Source organism: Poecilia reticulata, linkage group LG3 (genome assembly GCF_000633615.1).
Source record: "Poecilia reticulata strain Guanapo linkage group LG3, Guppy_female_1.0+MT, whole genome shotgun sequence".
NCBI lineage: Eukaryota > Metazoa > Chordata > Actinopteri > Cyprinodontiformes > Poeciliidae > Poecilia > Poecilia reticulata.
In genome coordinates this window covers 16735741-16758905 of record NC_024333.1, presented here as the reverse complement: position 1 = coordinate 16758905, position 23165 = coordinate 16735741, and the positions used below count along the sequence as shown (strand labels likewise).

Here is a 23165-nt window from a genome sequence, read left to right as displayed (position 1 = left end):
TTCAAAGCAGATATTGTACATAATTTTTATTAAACCCAAATTTCTGAAATAAATACGTCTTAAATGTTTTATTAGCTGTCAGTGAATTAAGTTATTGTAATACATAAAGCGTTCAATAATATTCTAATACATTAAATGAATCTGCATATTCTGCTTTTTTATTCCATATTTTTCTTCCTTAAGTACTGTTACTAGATTTGATGCCAGTTTTAAAATACATACATCTGCAATCTCATCTGATGATTTTACTGCCCACAAAAATGGCACACATTTTAACATAGACAGACCAAGATAGACAAACGGGACCACATGTAAAGAAGCAATAATTGTAAAAGTATATGTATTAGAGAATGTCTAATATACAAGGAAAGTAAACCACACTTACGAAAAATCGCAGATACACAAACTACTACATGTACAAGTGTATTCAATTTAAGTAAAAACTTAAATTTCACTTTTTGCATATGTTGCCTGAGAATCATATTGTTTTTGCTAGAGGTCTGCTGTGTGTTATTGTTAAAAGTGAAGCCGTTTTAAAAAGGTAGGAAAGTTAATTAAAGTATTAAGATATTGTAGAGGGATTACACAAATCAATTGAGTGTAATCATATAACTTTTACTGAAAGAACTTGCACATAGTTGGAGTACAGATGAGGTCTCCAGTGCTAATTTATGTTGCCATCTTTAGTCACAATGACGGCATATTACAAAATATTTCATTTTGTATTAATTCATACATGATTCAGGTGGAGGGAAAGCTATACAAGCTGATAACCTATCAAATTTATTCCAGTCTGACTCATATTTATTTCACTTAATTGTGTTTAATAAAAAAATTCTATTAGTTAACTTATAAAAGGGTTTTAAATGTTTTTCCAATTTTAAATAAAATTTCTAAAGATACAAAACAGCCGAGACTTGTCATGATCTGTGGTGTAGAAAGGGACAGATAGAAGAATTGTGATAAAATAGTTTTAATAATAATGGTTTTAATAATAAAAATTATTATCAGAAGACAATATGGAACAAACAAACAAGAGTGCTTAATTTCTGAAGAGTTGTGATTGGTGACAAGCAGAAAAGATAAACATAATCATTGGAATGCTACAAAGTTGAGTGCAGTGCAGAGAGCAGAGGGGAAAAGATGCTAAAATAAAATAAGTATAGCAGGAGCCAAACTAAAACACAAAAGGAGCTACAAAGCAAAACAGAAAAAAGTCGCTTAAGAGTCTAAGCCAAGATGCCCAGAAAAGACAACACATAAAATAAACAAGAAATTAAAAACAAAGAAATTAAAATATGGCAAAACCTTAATGGCAATATTAAACAGCCAAAAAATTATGAGAAAATTAAACACAAAAGTCAAATAAAATACAAACCAAAACAATTTCCATAGTTATTGTTTGTAAATAATTTGTTAGAATAGTTTAATACCTTAGAAATAAGAGGTCACTTAATAGTGTATTAAATCTTAATGCAAAGAATCATAATAAGTCAAAAACAGGAGACGAAATCATTGAAATTGATTGCTACTTGTATTTCTACCACAAGGTGGCAGTGTTGGCCTGTATCTAAAATACCAAACTGACAAATGTTGAACTGTCAGATTTGTTTTCTTTTTTACTTGCTTATTTGCAACAACATATGTGCTTTCCGAAAACCAAACCTTAAAATAGTCAGAAAAAAAAAATCAAAGACAGGTATTATGTATTTTCAAGTCTCATAGTGACATTTTATAGGACGATTAAGTTACCTTCAATCAAGTTAGGTTACATTCAACATAACTTGAAAAAAGTTTGGCACCTTGAAATTGGCCTCTGTCTCTTTAAGAAGCTTCTCTCTTTCTAACACTTAACACCTCCTCACAACAATTTTCCTACATTATGCTATTTACAACCTTTCTTTGGAGTGTTGGGCTGACGACAGACAGACGCGCAGTTCCACCAGGTGTTTGCTCATAACTTCTGCAGCTATTCTGGTGGAGCTCAGTGGGGAAGGCGCAGGGTATGGGCGCTCTGTGAGGGGGAAGCTCAGCTGGAAACAGCAGCACCAAGGAGGAGCTTTGTGGAAATGGGCAGCACGTTGTCTGAGTAAGCGTTTAGGCACCCCCAAATGGCTGCCACAGGAAAAGTATTTCTCAAACGTACATGAAAAAATGAAAGCAACACTCCGGGGATGTTTTTGATGAGGGTATAACATACTCACATAAAGCTCAAAACGTCGAATTTATAAGATAGGCTACATAATATCCCCCCAGCTCACACCATTTTTTTTTAGGACAAAAGCATTAAGTTAAAGGCCCCATGCAGAAGTTTTCCATTGAGGCTCAGTGTTATTTAACCGGTATTTTAAACGTTTGCTTTGTTTACTGGGATGACTACAGTGAATATTCTTCGTTAATCTTTGTCCAAGCGTCTCGTAACGTCTCGTGCCGTGGGGTGAGGTAAGGGGCTCACGCGCAGGGCTGTTTTCACCAACCAGACAACTGCAGTGGGCTCGCCTCGTGTTATGCTCGTTCCGGGGCTCCGTGATCAGCGGCTGTGCTCCGTACGCTGACTGTCGGTGAAACAGAGATGCGCTGCCTGCCAGCTCCGTCTCTCAGGCTGACAAGGAAAGGACTTACAAACATATGACTTTCTCCAGGTAAGGTTCCTTTTTTATATAATTCTACAAATAACACAGTATGTATCTATATATGCTGTAGTCGCTTTTTTTTATTGGTATCTTGAGGGGAGTGGAAAGCAGGAGGATGCTGATCGCTCTGCCTGTGTGGGTTTGTCCTCAGCATCAGTGTTATTAACAACAGGGCTGCTGAGCTCGAAAGGAAAAGGCTTCTTGCTTCCCGAAGCCTACCTACATTTTAATGGGCAAACTCAGTTGAAATATGTCGCGTGGAAGTCCTGTTCTCACCTACCGTTACATTTTCCGGTGATTCATTAATGCGCAGTCCAGTCTACGCCTAAAGTAATCGATTGTATTTAGGCTGTGTTGCAAATGGGCCTTTTAGATATTTTACGTGTCATAGCAACTTCATTCATTTTAAAGTGGTGCTGGTAGTCGACGTCCCTTCCAGTTTAAAGTGTGCCAGCTCATTTTGTTGAAACGCCTTATTATGTCCTACTGTTGTTTCTGCCTATTTTCTTCCAAATCTCTAAAAGGCTATTGCACATTTCTTCCCAAGTCTTTTAAATGACACACTATAACTAGGCTATATTTGGTGAAGTTGAAAGAACGAGGAACCTGACTGTAGATCTCCTTATCTTGAGATAAACATGTGGATGTTTCAGGGTGTTAAGATCTAAATCCTTTGTAAAAAAAAAAAAAAAAAGCATGACCCCTGTTTGATGTTGGATTTGTATATCCTTTGGTCCCAGCCAGAGGCAAGGACAGTTGCTGATATGCGTAGTGTCTGGATGCTCTTTGTTCTCAGGGAGCAGGGGACAGGGCATGCTTTGTGTTATATAGTACATCTGTCTTCATCCAGTCATGCAGAATGCATTTTCGTGCCAGTTTAGTACCATCGCATTTAGTCCACTTGAATAGCCTCCCTTGGTCTGTCACATGGTAACAAGGTGCAGTTTGTTTAGCTGGTTTTTTCTTTAGAGCAGTTTCAGTATTAATCCTGACCTAATTACTATGTACAGTGCTCAAATATTAATTAATGTAAATGCCATTGAGCGTTTCTGATAACTGGCATCTATTACATTGTTTTGGAGGGATTTTTTTCTACTTCTTTTTAACAAAAATAGTTTTCACTTAGAGACATTTGAGGTTTAACAGGAACCACTTGTTTGGTCATCATGACTTTGTAGAGGGAATTCCTAAATAGTAATGCTCCTTGTTCTGTCATTGAAAGGTGGATTTGCTCTTACTTTGACTATTGTCATGCTGCATAGTTCAAATGTCCTTAAGCTTAAGTTTTTTAAGGTCACAAACAGATGGGCAGACATATATCTTTAGAATTTTTTCTGGTAGAAAATAAAAATAAAATAAAAAAAAAAACAGAATACATAGATCTAACAATTTCTTCAAGATCTCCAGGTTTTGAAGCAACAGTAACCAAAAAGCAAAACCAGACAAAATTTGTAGACGGCCACATAATTTACACTATACAGCATAATGCTACAATAAGTTCCATGGCAATTTTGTGACATTTATAGGATTTTCTGATATACCAGTGTCTAAAGCTAGTTAGTTTAGCGTTGGCAGAGGTGCTGCAAAGGCTGCATGCAAAGGGGAGCTTCTGTCTCCATGTCACTATATTATTTTGCCTGTAATTATTACACCCGGTTATTAACAAAGCTGGGTTTTCCAGTTTCATTACACATATTTTTGTTGTGACACTGAACTTCCCTTAAAATCAACACAGATTTAGGTTCAAACAGATCTTTGTTGTAAAATAAATAGAGACAAAAGAAATAAAAAAGGTTGTTGATGATGTTTTATTGATAAATCATTGAACAGTCAAAATAAAATCCTTCCTTGTCTCTTGGAAATGAAGAGATACACACCAAATTTCCTGTACCATTGGTATTTGGAGCATGTTTGACTTCCACGGGTTTTTTTTTTTTTATGCTTGTTTTGTTCTTTTTTCTGAACAGGGATCGTGAAAGTATTTCAGCAGTCCTCAAGCTAGGATAGGTTTTTATTAATCTGCCAATAAGAAATGGTCAGCAATTCGCTCTAAAAAAAGAAAAAAAAAAACAACTAAAAACAAAACTAGAAAACTGAAGTGAAGTGAAACATGTTTGAAAATATTCAGAAAAACAAAAGCATGAAAAATGTGACAAAAAAGAATTACAATGTCCAACTTTTAAATCCGGCTTGGGGGCTTTGACAGAAACTTCTACATATGCAAACACAATATTTTTAGAAGTGAGGTTTCTATATCAGTGCTTTGTTACAGAGCACTTCGTTCCACACCTGCAGTGTGAGACTGACACTCAGTCTGCAGCCTCCTGGGGTCTTACTCATACTGCAGCTGTAGGATACTACACCAATTCTGTTGATGGGCCAGAAATAGGGGACAGCCTCCAGTCCTGCTACACAAAAATGACCAGATCATCAGTTTTTGTTTCTTTAGTATTTGAGAATCTGTGATTCGTCGCCTTTTGAATTTCTCGGTTTAGATAACCTAGTTTCAGAACTGTGACTTATAAAAGTTTTTACAAGTTACAGTATTTCTTATCTTAACATCTTCTACTTTGTAACATATATTGGAAATGTTTTGTGCAGTAAGACTGGTCAGGGCTTGAATTAGATTTTGGCTTTTGATTGATCTGTAAGCTAGTACAATCAGATAATAAGCTCACTGTAAATCAGACTGAAATATTGAGGAATACATGGCGGTCTATTTGGAATGATGTCGAAAACAGCATCGACCAGAGGTGAGAGCTTAATTTCTCTGTTTTTTGACAGCACAACTTTGCTGGCTTCTCTGTTTAAGCTTCAGTTTTCTTCAGTTTAAGTTGAAATAAGGATTTTTATCACACAGGTGGATGTTGTTGCTGCTTCCCTTGATTACAGCATCAGGTGAGTCAGATCTGCTAGTACAGAAAATCATCTTGTAGGGAGTGGTACTGTTATTGTGGTGTGTAACAAAGGAACGACCACGAGAAAACTTTTCCGTTTTCGGTCCCATTTGTATCTTTTGATCATAGCATAATAGATGTCTGAGTAATAATAAAAGAAACTCTTATAGCAATGGTAATTAAATATCCATTGCTATAAGATGCTAGTGTTTTACAATTATCTACAATATTCCTAAAATCAAACATAAATATCCTGAGAAATCTGGGCTCAGCCATTTTGTTCACCTTTGAGATTGTTTTAGTCACAACAGTATTTTCAGTTTTTCAACAAGGCTGTCCTAGATTGCCTACTTGACACAGTGCAATATGGCTGAGAAATGTCTCACAATATCTAGATTTTCATATCAGTCAATATACCTTTAAAATACTAACAAAAGGGGTGAGATGACATTTTCTCTTATCCACAATTCAATCTTGAGCTTTTCTACTAATTTTGTTCTTTCGCTCCAGTCCCTTATCTTTTATTTTTAAGCAGTTATGTGGCAGGGTGGCCAAACTGGCCACACTTACTGACACATAGAGTCTGCATTCTGTGAACTGTGCAGACTCCACACACACTGTCCACAGATGATTGTGATTTCATAGTGGAGCATACCACTTGTCGACATTTCTTCATTTTCCGCATTATGCGAAAGGATACAAGGAAGTTTGATGAGGTCGTTAGCCGCCTAGACCTGTTTCTTCATCACCAAGTCACTGCGCAACAGTCAGTGCTGCACAGAGAGTGGCAGTCATAGTCCTTGTGAATGTCTGCTGTGACTCTTAACGTTTACTTTGCAAAATTTTCAACAACTCTCAACTTTATTGGTTTGGTGTAAAACAAAACAGTTTGATGTGAACTGCTGAGCAGTTTCCTGCTCGAGTCGGTGCGTAACTGGGTGCACAGTCACAAAAATTGACCATTGAATAGCAGACATCACTTGTGAGCCCACACTGAGCCCACCTCAGGCACAGACCACTGAGGAGTGAAGTATGCCCGAGTATTTTGGGAGCAACATGAGACTTTTGCTGTTCATATTACTCAACAAGCTGTTGCTAGGTAACCAGAGACTGAGTGAGTTAATTGATGCCACTAACTTTGGTTACCTGAGGCAATTTCAGATTATCCAATAGAGTCACGGTCAGCTTTAATTGTCTTTGGAGGCTGTTTCTAGATCACTGGTGTAATACTGGAATGCCATTCCTCTCCAGTATGGCTGCAGAGAAAAAGCAACAAAACCAAGAGACCACCCACCCCCATTACATCCAAATTTAAGAGCCTCTAAGACACTTCTTTTTATCTTATTTTCCTTTATATTTTTAAGTCCATCAGTGATTCACAGCCTCATAAAACAGATTTTGAAGCAGTCACTAGTTGAGGTTTGAAAAGGCTCATGCAGGGAGTCAAGTGTTGTTTAGGCTTTCCTGAGTGTTCGGTATGACGCTTTGCTCTTTCAAGTGTGAAGACCAAAGGAAAGATGCATCTAAGGTCTTCAAAGCTTACAGAGTTGCAGGGATTTTCATTGGGTTCTTGTTTCAATTCACCTTCACTATGACCTTAAATATTTTTCACCTCTGATCAATTACATTTATAGACTGAAAGAGAATGCACTACACTGTTTTTCAGAAATTATTTGAAAAATATATAAAGACGTGGAAAATATATAAAGGTTTTTCACTTTGGTTGGGTTGTGCCTTTCCTTAAATTGTATTTTGGATGATATTTGTGATTTTCTTTTTGTTTTAACAAAGCTGACTTAAATTGATTATATATGTATTAGGATAGCATAAACATTCTTAAAAAGATAAGGTAAACATGTGCACAGAGTTTCACTGGTCTTGACACTCAAATGAGTCCAAACCAGTTTCACACTTTGTGGTTAAATCAGGTCAGATTGGGAGCAAAGCTAAATGGCTGAGAAAGGACGAGGAAAGAAAGAAAAGGAAAGGAACCCGTTCTCCTGCAGTGCTTTCTGAAAGAGAAACCCATTCATAGCTGCATTAATCATGGGTGGCACTAAATAATGGCTCTGAGGCAGCACACAGAGAGGGAGAAACAGGAAGCAAAAAGAGAAGCTTGGAAACAGTCTTTTTTATTAACTGGATCCATCCGAATGCTAGCTGTCTGCTTTCACTGCCAATTGGTCTTTATAACTTAGAGATAAGTTATCATCTGTGCTATATTGTTGCATAATGTTTATATTTTCTTTTTGTTAAGCAGTTGTTATAATAAAGTTGTGAGAACTCTTCTCTTTTAATCTTTTGTTGTTTTTTTTTGTTAACATCTAAAGACTCTCAGCTTATTATCTTACTTACTCTGACAAACTGAAATTACAGTTAAAGTTTAACGTTATGGCCCCAGCATACTATGGTCTACTTCACAACATGGAGAAAAGGGTGTTCACATCTTACTGTTTTGTATGTAGCACTGAGCTGGTAAGGCTGAGAGCTGACGCCACCGGTCAGGTGGATGCGCATCAGCCAGACTGCAGCGCTGATTTTCTTAATTTTGGGAGATTGGCGATCGGCCGAAGCTAATCTTATCCTATGATGTTCAGCAAACGTCTAAAAATCCACCACTGTCCTCTTTTACTCTCCCTAACTAGCTCTTCAACTTGCTAGTATCCATTTGGATTGTGGAAAATGAAGGAATTTGTCAAAAAATTTATGAAATCAGTACACTCAACTATGAAATCTCAACCGTGCCTGCTGACTCCTCAGAGTACATCTGTGTATGTGGAAGCACTTCTGATCAGGAGAGGGTCTGTTAAAGTAAGCACAGGTCCATCAAAAACATTGAGAATGCCCTCCCAAGCAGATGAGTTTAATACCCAAAATAAATGAAAAACATTAAGATAGGACACATAGTTTAGTGCTGTGGTTCACCCATTTCTTTAGGGTTCTATCTGAGTGGAACTGGCTTTAAAAGGAGCCCAACCCTGATATTGATCTCTAACTATTGTGATGGAGTTCAATGAGGTAAAGCATATAAACCATAAATATAACCTCAAACAGAGGCTCCTAGGCACTGGGCCAGAGTAAAAATACCAAAAATAGATTCTTCAAAGACATAGAAGCACACTGCAGGGAATCTGTTATTACCTAGAGCCATTTCTTATTACCGTACATCTATTTACTTATAATTACTTAGTTATTTGTCAAGCCACACGGATGTTTTTGCTTTGACCTTGACTATTTATTTCATGCAGGCTATTAATCACTTGTAGATTTTCTAGGAATGCTACATTGTTTTTCTAATGATTCAGTATTGTCTCTATGAACAAATGCAGGACATTTATTTTCCATTTAGATGTTTATTTTTTGCAAATTTTTTTGTCACCTTATTGACGCTGGCATTGGTCTCGTTCAGATCTTTGCTCGACATGGCAGCATAAGTGGCTGAAGGAGACGGACATCAAGTGTTGTACTTCTAATAGTTGTAGTTATTGAGAGCTTTGACTTCTATTTTAGTATTTGCACTCGTGCAACATTTGTAGTTTTACCTTCCTCACTCTTGTCGTTTTAGTCAGAAGATGAGCGTCTTGTTTTCAGTATGCTGTCACTTACAATATGTCATCACTTCAGATGCATTCTCCGGGCCAACACCGTAACTACTGCTTTTGTTTAAGAAGCAGCGTGACATTAGCATTTAGATATGTGGGGAGCCTCACCTGCTGCTCTCACTGTGGGAGCATGCAGATAAATTCATATCTGCTTGGTGCTATATTTCTTGTCTTTGTAGTGACAGATTGTAGTCGTTTCATGAAACTCTATGATGTGCTGTAAGGTGCAGAGGAAAATATTTTTCCCTAGCATGCAGAGTGGTGTCATTATTCGAGCATAATAATCAAGCTAGGTTGTGTTTTTTATTTGCATGCTTGTTGATTGATGGCATTCACAATTGTTCATCATCTGGGTGATAAAGTTGGAATAACAAAATCAGATTTTTTTTTTTTATGCCTAGTGGAAGAGTAGCTTCACGAGATAATGGGGAGGAGACGGGAACCTCCAACAGCATCCTGCTTTGTAATGTAAAAGGAATTATATTTTATCATGAAAATGATTGGTTTATGGGTTTTAATTACTCAGATAGATGTAGCTCTGTACTTTTGACGCATCAAATTTGTGGATCAGAGGAAACAAGTGTGCCTCACCTTTTCTTGTTGACTATGTGGGAGAGCTAGTGCTACTTTGAATATTCAGTTAAATCATAACTGCTTAAAGCTCTAACAAAGAGCTTCCACTACGTCTATAGTTCTGTACTATATTGACTTTTTATTGTTGATCAGAAGTGCTGCATTTATATTGTATTTTATTATGGGATCACATAGGAGAGATGTGGCTAGGGAAATGTCTCTAACTGGGGAGCTTTGCATTAAAGAGAAGTCAGTCAGCCTAAATAACTAATTGACACACCACCTCTCCTTTGGATGTTGTTTGTTTACAAAAGAGCAAATGTAACACACTGATGGGTTCTAGAGATGCCATTTTTCAATTAGTGTAACAATATACTGTCATTTGAAACAAAAGTAATACACTAGCACAGTCTAAAACACTTAAGTCCTGTCTTAAAAAAATTATGAAAAATGATTTAGATGAATAGAATAGAATAGAATAGAATAGAATAGAATAGAACAGAATAGAATAGAATAGAATAGAATAGAATAGAATAGAATAGAATAGAATAGAATAGAAATATTCCTTATTGCTTCACAGTAGGGAAATTCAGGTGTTACTGCATTAAGTAAAACATTAGAAAAGTGAACTTAACTCTTAATTGAACTCGTGATTGTCTTAGCTTTTGAGTTACTGTCCATATATAATGAGCCTTAATGTCTTAAATTAAGGTGAACTAAGCACCAAAAAACAAAGTAAAATTGGCTTTTACCACAATACTGATTCAAAAGTCATAATCGTATTGTTTCATGATTTTTGGAACATTCATTTAAATAAAGTCAATTTTGTAAATATTTTGTACCCAATATACCCAAAATGTTACAACAATTTGAGAGAAGATTTTAAAATTTGAGACTGTGAAAGTATGGACTTTTAAAATTAAAATTATGAACCCTGGTGAAACCTTTTTTAGCTAAAAAAAAAAAAAGTTATCTAATTAAATGTTCAGGTCTACAGAATGCTCACAACAGATTTCAAATTTATTTAATATGCATTTGAAGACGATGACTTTGTCCTATATGTAGAAATGCAGACTTGATTAGTCCACATCCGACAGACTTAGTTACAAATTGAGGCTTTTACTATTATATCCCTTATAATGGCAAGTGCATAATTCATGTTGTAGCTTATTCTTTGGGAAAACAAGAATGACATCGGTGTCATCTGCTTAATAGCATCAAGCACTAAAAGCTGCAGGTCAGAACTTTATTACTGGGCTGTATTGATGATGCATGTTGTTTATCTGTGCTGCGGCTTAAATCTTTCTAAGTTTATCTTTTGTTCCATCTTTTGGTGCCTTGAGTGTGTAATTCAGAGACGAGTGCTGGTTAGATGTCTGGGACAGGAGGTCATGGCATCATGGCAGCGAGCAACCTTGCAAAAATGTTTCCTGAGTGTTTTGTTAAAGTCGGGGAACAGCTTATCCAAGGCCTCATAGCGAAGACAGCACTGTTAGCCTTTGGCAGTCATAAATGATGATGGACTATGAAGGTTAGTGTGATGCACTTCCTACTGGGGATGGGCTCCAGATGTACAGTGGATGTTCACACTTGAGTTATTCTAGGTGGAAGTTGGCTTCCTTGTGTGCATTTTTACGTTATTTTGATTCATCCTTTTGTTTTCATGCTTTCATTAAAGATCTATTTGGCTTCATACGATATTGCATTTGACTTTCACAACACAAGTGAAAACTGAGACAAATTAGAGGAAAAAGAGCCCACACTGGTTTGCTGGACTGAGTTGAATATTTAAAAATATGTGAACATGCTATTAAACAGAAGTCTTTAAATTTGCAACAAAAAAGACAAGAAAAAAAACTTTTACATATTGTTTTAATCAACATAATTGTGCTCTACTGTATGCACAAACTTTATATGTTATATCTATGAATTAAGTAATTATGTAGCCCTGTTCACATTTAACTAGAGGGTATAGAAAAAAATGTCAGGAAAGCGTAAGTTAATCATAATCACCATCATCATTATCACAATTTTCAGTGTCAGTACCTCAGAAACATCCATTGGAGCCCTAGAAACATGAGAAGTGGAACTAAAACACTGGAGTTGCATGTTCTAATTACTGGAACTTAAAAAATGATTAAGCTTCAAACTAAACTACTATGTTGAAGGAGACTTTCCTGTCTGGCTGTTATCCAAAATGTTTTTCCCCACTAATGTAGACAGACTTATGTTAGCATTAGCCTTTATGGTCAGTTATTAGAATATGTGACTGTAAGTCCAAATTCTTGAAAGCACTCTCTGGAGTTTCAGTGGTGACAGAATTAGGAAGCGGTCCCATCAGAGAGCACAGTACACCAATCCAATTCCCTGAGTCAAGAGTCTCCAAAGGCCTGCTATAGGAGACTCAACTGCATGTTAATCTGACTGCAGTTTGCTTTTTGAGCTAAATTTACCCACACAGTGGGCTGATAGTCTTTGCAAATAAAAGCTCCTTGCTGTGTCTTGTTGTGGTGCAAAACTCAACCAGTTTCTACCATGTGTGCTTGATGTTCATGTGTGTGTCCTGATTGAGGATGTTTTGAAACCAAATAAACATTGCACTTTAATTCCTGTCCAGAGAATTCACTACACTGAATCCTGTATTTTAGTAAAAGGTTATAATGTTAAATGCTTGAATCATGATTGAAGTGCTTGTCTTCTAATATATGTGGGCAATAATTAACAAAATCTTGTAATAGGTCCTGAAGTTGGCTGAACCTTAGGACATGTATGTGTTTACATTATCTTTTCATATAGTTTAGAATTTTGTAATATATTTAATGTAATTACAATTCATAATTGGAATACAGTGAAATAAAAAAATCTATTGAAAATTTGTGGATTTAAGGAAGTGGACAAACTCACTTGTTTCAGGCCTCTGACTTCTTTTCTTCACCTTTGGCTTAGTTGTGAGAGAGATCTGCTGAGTGTTTCGTCTTTGAATACCGCAGTGTGCTGCAGTATGAATTGGACTTGTGGGACCCATGCAGGCCGCAGGGCTGCATACTGGGAGCCAAAGAGAACTGCAAGAAGATGGGACACTATCGTTTTAGTTACTGCCAAAGTGATTATGTTATGTTTTTTTCCCTCTCAGTAGAGACAGAAATATGTTTATGGCACCGTTTTATACCGGCACGAACACTGTCTGAAAATGAGAGTAAAATGTACCCACAGAAGCAGGTGTTAATCTAAGCAAAGCGTCTGTCATGTTTTAAGGCAGGAAGCCTTCCAAGACTTATTATGAGTGAAATAAATTGTAGCTTGCTTGTTACACCCTCAGTCAGACACTCTGAAGTTCGCTGTCTCTCTGTTCGATTCACTCTAACCAGAGTGAAAAAGAGGTTTTTAACCTCATTTTTTTTTGCTCCTGGCAATATAAATGTTAGAAGGAGAATAAATAAAAATACACTGGAATAAAGTCCCTGAAATATGTAAAGTAGCTTTACAAAATAAAGGTGTCATACAATAAAAAACTAAATAAATACATAAATAAATCCTAAGAATTAAGTATTTATCAGCTCCCCAAAGATCTTCTTTTGTGTGTTATCAATGCAACTTTTATCAACTTTTGGTTCTCTGTAGTTTGAAACAGGAAATGCATCCAAGTGGAAATGTATTTACAGGCTCTTATTATTTCATAAATCCTAATCTTTTTAAAAGTATATTTTGTATTTTGTGCTTTTTGTGGGCAACATTACCTCTCTTAGTTCTCTTTAGACCCACTGACTTTCTCCTGACCTGCACAGCTTTGCTTCCTGTTGTGACAGATACCTTGCACCAGAGGTTCCAAAACTGTGGGGCGCGCCCCCTATGGGGGGTGCCTTGCCATTGCAGGAGGGGCATCGTCTTGATGAAAAAAACAAAAAAAAAACAAAACATGAACACCAAGGTAACTCTTTATAGCTATTCGTTTTACTCAGCAAATTTAATTACATGTATTATGCTGTGAAAAAGCATCTGCCCCTTAATAGCTTTCTTATGTAAAATGTAATTTTTTCAAATAATCAAGCAATTTTTAATATCAGATCAAAGCAAAATGTAATTTTTCTGAAAGCTCAGTTCAACTTCATCGAGCACAGATGTGATCACTGCTAGACCTATAGAATCAAACTACATAGAAGAAGCACTTGTTACGATCTGTGTTTTCTGTATAGTTATTTTGGGATTTTCTGTGGTTAGTCCTGTTTCCCCGAGTCTGTGTTGTCCTGTCAGCCCTTGATTGTTCCCAGGTGTCTCGTTCCCTTGATTTCCCTCATGTGTATTTTAGTCCACCTGTTGTCTCTGTCTCTTGTCAGATCCCCGTTGTATGTCATTTGTCTTCACAGTCGAACTGCCTAGTAGTGATGAGCAAATGAAGCCTCATGAAGCTTTCCAGCCTTTTGCTTTGCAAAAAGGTTCGTTACTCGATGCTTCATTCATCACTCACTAGTGACATCTGCTGGTGAAACTGTAACAGCCTTGTCACTCAGTTGGATCATACTTCCAAAAATTACTAAATGCAGTATTGTCACAAAGTTTTCATCAAACTCATGTTTGAAACCATATTTAATTGTCATAGGTTTTAATTATTAAAATGATTTGTAGCCAATCTAATCCTGGTATATGTTGAAGGTCAGTGGTTGTGTTGGGGTTTCTTTTATGTCATAGACGGATTTGACAATAAAGACATTTGATGTTTTAGTGTCTTGGGAATGCCTGTTGGAGCATTCGCTTTTTCTTGGATTTCTAATTGGCTCTGATCCCTTATATTTGGCTACATGTTGAATTTTAGTTCTGCAACAGCATTAAATCTGTTTCTGCTGTGATATATCTTTGCTAACCAGACTACAAATAATAGTGGAACTTTCCAGAAGGTGAGAAATTGGGAGTTGGAAGGGTTAATTATTGTTATCTAAGAAGAATTTTATTGTGAGCGATAATCTCAAAGAATTCCCAGAAGTCAGAGATTTTCCTCTTGCTGGCTCCATTTCAGACAATCAATCAAGTTTATTTGTGAAGCACGTTTCAGCAACAATGCAGTACAAAGAGATTTACATCATAAAATCACAAAAATATAAAGTCATAAAAAAACATAATCTACAATTGAGAAAACCAGTAACAAACATTAAATTTTGATGAGTGCCATCATCAATACACATCAAATATGTTGGTCAACGTTAATTTTATTTTGGCCACTGAAGACAAATATTCTCCTCTTATGCGCGCCCAAAAGGACAACTACCTATGAACTAGCACGGCTCATCGCGCTTTTATTTTGAAAATCGACACACAAAATGAAGCAGTCACGGGACCCATGCAATGTGAGGCATCGTTTGTTGCCAGTCACGCGGTTTTCAGGAAGCCAACACAAGCCTCGAAGCAGGGCTTCATGGGACACGCCCCCTTTTTACTCGGGACACGCCCCCTTTTTACTCGGTACACGCCTTGAAGCCTGGCTTCTTCAGATAGCCCATTACTACTGCGTAGTCCTGTGTTGGTTTAGCTCGCGTATTCAGTCATCTGTTTTCAGTTTCTACTGGTATTAGCTGTGTGCTAGTTTTCCTGCCATGCCGCCTGATCTGGACTGTTTTGAGCATTTTCATTAAATTCATCATCATCATCATCATCATCATCATCATCATCATCATCATCATCATCATCATCATCATCATCATCATCACCATCCTACCTGGGTTTCTGCTTTCATTCTCACCACCACACCCCATGACAACTCTAAGTATCAAATAAAAAAAAACAGAGAAGGACAAGAAACAGTCAGTGCCATCTGTCTGGAATCAGATACAAAGTTATTTTTTAAATGCTTTGGGTCTCCAGTGAACCAATGAAAGCCATTATCTAAACATGGAGAAAACATGTAAGAGAGGCTTCCAATAGAAACTGCACTCTAATACAAAAGAGCTTGTTTGATGTTTTATTGTCTCATCACAGGCAATCAGTGCAGTAATGCCTTCGCGAAGATGCATATAAATGTTTCTGCAAACATTGAGACTCAAAGGAAACATGTTTCTGCCTTAAGTCTTTTGTACCATTTTTGCATCTGTGGGACTGCATTATTTTGCATCCGGCGTACTCTACGAACATGAACGCCTGCAGGGCCAAATGACTTTCCATAATAGCTTTCTTTGCAAATTAACTGAGATCTGTCAAAACACATCATGCTGAAGTCTACACCCAAACTAATGTCGTTCAAGCTGAAAAAATGGGATGTTTACTGTAAAAATCTGCAGGACTGCCCAATATCACATTTATCCTCATTCATTTTAGATTTATCTCTCCATTAAGTACATCTAGGCTTCATGTGTATCTATGTCCTCAGTTTGATTTTCATTTGGAACAGTCAGTAGAGGTGCCTTGCCTACTTGCACAGATCTTTTTTACTGTGTCCCAGCAGGTTATTGCATAGTACCGGTATAGTCATCCATGTGGGAGATATACTTACCAAAGCACATTAGGCATTCCACTTCTCCTATATTGGATACACAGTTTAGGTTTGACATAAGAGAAGATCTCCTTCACACATCTACCTCTAAAGTGAGACTCGGTAAACTAACAGTGGTCTCTTGAGAGCTCCTTAATTTGGCTGCTGTGCACCTGCTGCAGGAGCAAACTGAGATGAGGAAATGATGCAAGGAAAATTGTGGAAACTATGCGTTGGTGATAGTTAATCTACAGAGTCGTGTATAAAGATGTAATTAGAGTGAAAGTTTGTGTGGATATCAGAAAAATTGCAATAAAACACACAGAAGCAGTTTTTGAAGAAGAAAAGAATAAGTAATATCAGATTTTAATAATTAGCATTGCGTGGATCATTTCCAGTCAAACTGTTCTAAGAACCATTTGGTCTGCGCCACACGTTCCACTAGGATGATTACAATCTTAATGACTTTTTGTTCAGAGCTGCTGGAACACCTGCTACTTCCACCAACATTTATTACCAGACAGACAGACTTATGATGTCCACAGTCCCACCGATTAGCCTCATCATACATGGACCTGCAATGCAACCTACATCATCACAATCAACAGCAGAGAGATGGACAGGTGTCATTGTCTCTGCTTAGCCAAATAAAGCAGAGGCCACTACGATTTAGGGACGTAATTGGAGTTACACTCTGTCTCAAATCAAATAGTTGAACCCAAAGTAAAAATTATTCCAACATATTTATCTGATAAGCTTACATCTTTTGGTTCTTGTAAAGTCATCAACAAAAATACAAAGACAAGTTAGACTTTTATTACATCTTTGTGCCTTTAATAGCTTTATATTTTTAAATGCATAAGTGGAACTCTACACTCTACACTACATGGATTTGCTTGTATATTTTCTGTGTGAATTTTTTATTGAAAAAAGAAAAAAAACATTACTGTATCATATCTTCCAGTTTATTCAATAATGTCATATAAAAATGGATACACACCACCCTCTTCTAATAGGACAGCTGCAAGATGAGCTGGGAAAGTCAGGAATTGAATAATGAAAGGGAGGCTGCAAGCAGACTGTGTGCTCATGAAGAAGATGGAGGAGCGTCATGAGGTAGACTGCCGAAAACACTGTGCAGAGAGGGTTGAGAAAAGAAGATGCATGCACATCTGAGTAATTCAAACTGTTTTGAGCTACTCAACACTGCCATCCCTCATCATTTATTAATCTTCTGTAGGAATATTCATCCAGCCTGCTCCAGTATTCTCCAAGATGGGAAGAAATAATTATGGCTTTGTATCATCTTGACACCAGCAGCGTATTACGTTTTTTGTTTTTGTTATTGTAGTCATTTCAACTGCAATCATCGTCAGCTGACGTTTATCATCTGTTTCAGTGTTACTTCATGTTTCTGGTGGTTTCAACAACACAACGTGATTAAAGAGGCAGCACTGTAATGTTTAAAGGGTCCTATAAACCTCACGTCTACAGTCTCACCTTTGTCGTCACGTTATTAGGGCTCAATGTCACTGGTAGTATCTGTTAGACATTTGTGATCTATTGAGATGTATAAAATGAATTTCAGCAGGAAACTAGCTTAATGGATCCGTGCTTTTGCAATTTCAGTCACTCAATCTGCCATGGTTTGGTTCTGATTAAATTCTCGAAACTGCTGCAAATAGACGCCACTCTTGATGTATTATTAACCATTATTGAGCCATATCAATTGTTTAAAATAATGTCATGTTTTGATTGACACCTCACCCAGTCCACGGTTTCTGTTCCATGGTGTTATGAGAGAACTTATTTGTGCACACCTGACTAAAGCATGGGTGCAAAGCGACTAAGGCTCTGAACCACTATGCTGTTTGTTGATTTTCTTTTGTATTTCTTGCATTATATTTTTAAATGGTATCTCAACAGATGGGAAATCTTTTCAGTGTTTACTATCGCGTCAATTTCCACATTTTATAGTCTGTAGAATTGCTTCTATTAAACCACTGGACGTGCAACTCAGCTTGTTTTTGATCAATGAGGAATCTATTTATAGTGCCTATTAAAAGTGTCTACCCACTTGGACATTGTTATTGCTTTTATAAATCAATCATGATCTACGTAATTTAGCTGTTTTGATCAAAAACTTAAAACACTTTAATATCAAAATCAAAACTGATTTTTACAAAAATAATGGCAATTAGAAAATATATTTTCATAAAATGAGGGATTGCATAAATATTCACTTCATTTTAAGTGACTGAGTGGATCCTAGAAACTAAAACGTTTTTGCACTACAGGGAATGGTGGAGACATAAGATCCCCTATCCTCCAGGAGGTATTGGACATTTCATGAAGCTTGAGGAGCCCTGTGTTGGCTATGCAGTGTACAGGACAAAGGACATACTGTGGGTCAGTGGCTGCAAAAGATGACTAAGATAGGTTGGTCATCCAGAACAATAAATTTAGTCACCTGCTCTGTAATTTTAGAGCATTTATTTGTCCTCTTTATCTCACTTGCTTTCAGTTAGCAACTCTGTGTATTCATTTGAGTGTCTTACATTTTATGTGAATTCAAATGAGTATTATGTTCAGGCCTGTCACAATAAACAATAAATCAATTAATCACATGATAAATTAAAACAAGTTCATTAATTTTCAGTTGCATAATTTATCGTTTTTCTCTTTCTACCAAAAACTGGATGATAAGAGTCTTCAATTTGGTGTTTTGGTCTTAACTAGCCCTATTTTTGAAGGACATGAAAATAAATGACTCATAATTAATTTATTTGTTTTCTTATGTTGTTTATTTTGGATATTTAAAATGTCTTCCAATTTCAGTGTTAAATGTTAATTCAAATTTAAAGTTTATTCATCTCTGAGAATGTGTTCTTGCATTATTATGCCTTTGCCATTACATTGCTTGAAAATACAATGGTATTTATTGAAATAAACAATATTATTGTTTATCGCGATAACTTCTGGGACAATTTATCATCCAGTAAAATTTGTTATCGTATTGCTCTCTGAAAAAACATGCATGTTTAATCTACAATTTCATTGTGGAGCAGTCAAGTATATCCAAAGGAGTGGATTTGTCTCACAGAAGGTAAAACATAAACATGTGAAACTTAGGGTTGGGCAAGTCCCTTTTCTGTCTATAGTTGACTGTTTAGTGACCTAACATTGGTGATGGTTATGTAAGAGGATTAAAATGAACACACTGATAATCCAGGTTTATGTCATCTTTGGATCTGTGCTGCTGTTAAATCGACCCCATTCGACCCGACGCTGTCCGTGCTGTTTCTAATTAGTATTGGATGGCAGCAATCAAATGAGTATTTACACACACAGTCAAGTGACTAAAGCAACCATTTTTCTTTGATTCATTAATGCTCTGAGCCGAATATTACCTGAGAAGAAAAACAATTCAATGAAACCATGGTTGTTTCCCTAATAACTGATTTGTTATTAAGCTGATCAACTGAATCATAATCCAGATGTTAGAATTTATCAGTCTTTATTTTAGAAGAGTTTTTCACATCAGTTAATGGTTCTTCAGTTAATTTCTATGCAAAATGGGTGCTAGTTACTGGTTTGGGATTGTGTTTACCCAATGAGTTTCTCTGTTTCTTGTAATTGTGGAAAACGTAATTGATTAAGCTTTGTTGAACTTTTGTGACATTTCCTGCACTTTTTTTAGGCTTTGCACTTGAAACAATTCCAACAATAATTTAGATATATATGTATTTAGTTTTTGTAGTTATCTTGGAAATTATTCATCTTATAATCAAATACAATAGACTGAAATCATCAAAAATGGATATCAAAACAGACCTTGATAGGTTTTCACTAAACCCCAGTACTTAGGTTGTTCTAGCTTGACATGGTTTCTACTGAGGATTCTCTAGAAGATTTCCCTGATGAAATCTAGGTTTTGTGATCCACAGCCTTAAAATAGCTGTGAATCATACATTATTACATAGCAGGCTTGCCTCCTCCATCAAACGGGGCTTTCTGCTGTATTTATTGTCTCCTTGTTTTCTCCAAGCTTCCAGATCTGAGGAAAATTCCCCAACCTCATTACCATAGCTTTATAGTTTGTGTCAGAGACTCACGGGTGGAGTCTTTCTCTAAATACACTTCTAAAGTAAAAAAAAAAAAAAAAAAAGAGAGATTTTTGTTCAGTGTAAAAATATTCACATGAACAGACATAACCCTGACTTTTAAGACTGGATTCACAGTAGCATACAGAGCTGCTTGAATGACATGTATTATGTGTTTGTGTGTAAGTGGAGTTGAGCTGAGCAGATTTCAATCTTCCTGCCTGACTCTGTGTGTTTCCCTCGGGTTCAGTAAAGCATAAAAGATGCTGAGAGGTGCGACACTTTGCTGAAACTGCCTGCTTTGGGAGGATTGATGTGGAGCGCAGACCAACACACACATCATTCCCAGGTAGTCGGACGCGACAAACTCTATACGCTCAGTAAGTCGCGGTCTCGCAGGCATACAGATGTGCGACACAAATACACACACCTGATTGATTACTCTCAGATAAGCGAAATGTCAGGCGCGGTGAGAGCAGTCAGATAATTAAAGCAAAGCTTTCTTTTGTTCCGTCTCGGGTGGAGCCCGCTCCGCTGTGTGGCCGAACAGGCATCGTCTCAATGAATAATCCTGTCAGCTGGCCAGTGATACAGAAAGCAAAACCTCACACGAAGCTTTTAGCAGTCTGCCTCCACCAGTCAGCATGTGCATGCTCACAAGTAGAATCCCTGCAAACAAAATTTTAACATTTATTGTGGGGTATTTTTCTGACTGTTACGTTGACTCACTGTTTTCAGAACTTGATTTCAGTGAATGGTCGATTTGAAATCCATACACACACACACACACACACACACACACACACACACACACACACACACACACACACACACACACGCACACACGCACACACACACACACACACACGCAAAAAGCCCGGGTGTGAATCTAATCAGTAAGCACTGCACTGTGTCGACCTGTTTTTCCCTGAGCATGACTAAACCCAGAAGTTATTTGATGTGTCTGCCATCAAGCTATTTTAAGGGAGCCAGGCCATTACAGCTCGGCCCGTCTGTCTGCCAGGAGGATAAGGGGAAATTTTGCAGCCCAATGCGGCTCGCGCTTTTTGGTGCTGTCACCAAATTCAGCGATTATCGTCGTATCCAATAACTGTTATCCGCGTTTCTCTTAGGCATATGTCAGAGCAGAAGACAAGCTTGAGGGAGTAGAAGTACATGCTTCATGTGCCAGGGGTTGACATGCGGAGAATAGGGTTGATATTACGGTGTAATTTAGCCGATGTATGCAGCAGCCACCAGTCCTTCAGCGTTGCTGATCATTAAGGGGAAATCCACTGGCTCAGCAGTCTGATTTGACTGGATTTTTAAAAAAAATTAAAATACAGGGCACCACTTACAAAAACAAATGTTATGTGTTGATTAAAAGTTGACACAGAATGAGAATTAGAGGCCAGAGGAGAGGGATATTTTTTTAGAAACATGTCAGTGACAAACACAATAGTGAAAGATTTTTACTGAGGGATGAGGTCCAGTATTGTGTCAGCCAGGGAGCGATTCTCACCTCCATCTTTTCAGAATTTAAGTGACAATTCAGGAGGAATGACAGGCCAGTGTAGCAGACCAATAAAGGTTGCTGTTTTTTTTTTTTTGTCCTTTCTGCTCTGTGGAGATTTGCCATAGTCTCAACTGCACTAAAGAATCATTTTTCATTCTGACATTTTTTTGTATCTATTTAAGTTAAGAGAAAACAGAAGGAAAAAACAAAATAGATTTCCATACTTTTGAAGTAATTCCACACGTAGACGTTTACTTGAATTAGTGGAATTTAAATCCCTCCCCACAGATGTACACCAGGAAATATTTAATAAAAAAAAAAAAAAAAAATGTATTTGTCTAACCAACCGATTTCAAATTTGCATCATCCCCATAACGTTCTTTTAGTTTTACACTGGTGCAGAGTCTCAGTCATCTAGGACATGAAGATCTTAAGTTCTTAGTTGAAAGGTAACTGGACTTCTCTTATTTCTGTCTTTAGGGAAAGTGACTTGTGTGTCCTGCTTTAGCAACTTTAATACCCCTGTTATTGAGATTATTCTACAATTTATAAGCCTGTCACATCAAATCATGTTCAAAACTAGAGATGCATTTTGGATGAGAGGTTAAACATGTTCAAGAAATAAGAGCTTATAATTCATTACATTTCAATCAAACTCTAAGCAAAATATCTTTCCTCTCAATTGCTGACATTAAATAGGTAGCTGTGTAATGTTCAGGTTGCTTTTATTGTTTTCTTATTTTATATATTTTAAGAATCCACCCTTTCTTCTGCATTTCACTCACTCTCACTTATTCCTCCTCATTAGTAACCAAATCCTACTGACAGCTTCAATTAAACCCTGCGAAATTGCCCTAGTATCCATCTCCCTTTGGGGCTGTATAGCTGTACTTAGCTCTGCAAGTCAGGCCTGTTGCCAGGCAGTCTTTCATATTGTATCATGTTCTTTCTGGGGCATCTTAAGCAATATATTGACCCTGGTTCATTCGTTGGAAAAAAAAACGTGTTTGTGTCAGAACCTAGAAAAATACTTAGCCAAAGACTGTGGGAAGATGTCCTTACAGGCTGGTGAAGCGTCTTAATTTAGTTATAGCAACATCAGTGTCTCCAGGCTCTTACTAAGCACGTTCAAAGGAACATCTTTTGTTAATTGGCTTTCTCAAATGATAAAATTTGACCTAAGCTCCAGTCATTTCTATACTGGCCATTATATAGTATTTATCTAAACCTATGTGAAGGCAAGACAGAAAATCGGACATGATTTTAGGCAACTGTTACATCACCTTTACTTCTTTAATCGCTTAGTAGGTGCCATTTGGAGGTATAGTGAATATGCAGTAAACTTAGTAGGTGCCATTTGGAGGTATAGTGAATATGCAGTATA

The 23165-nt window shown here is 37.0% G+C and overlaps 1 protein-coding gene across 4 annotated transcripts in view; it reads left to right on the top strand.

The window, feature by feature from the left end:
- Positions 1-2491: 2491 nt before the first annotated feature.
- Positions 2492-23165, top strand: part of apba2b (amyloid beta (A4) precursor protein-binding, family A, member 2b) — a 47738-nt gene continuing 27064 nt past the window's right edge. For 2 of the 4 annotated variants that reach the window (XM_008405207.2, XM_008405205.2), the window contains exon 1: positions 2493-2642. The gene's annotated coding sequence lies outside the window, so the exon portion shown is untranslated. Of the gene's footprint in view, positions 2643-5493; positions 5532-23165 lie in introns of all 4 variants that reach the window. The other 2 variants (XM_008405206.2, XM_008405208.2) reach the window with 2 other exon arrangements.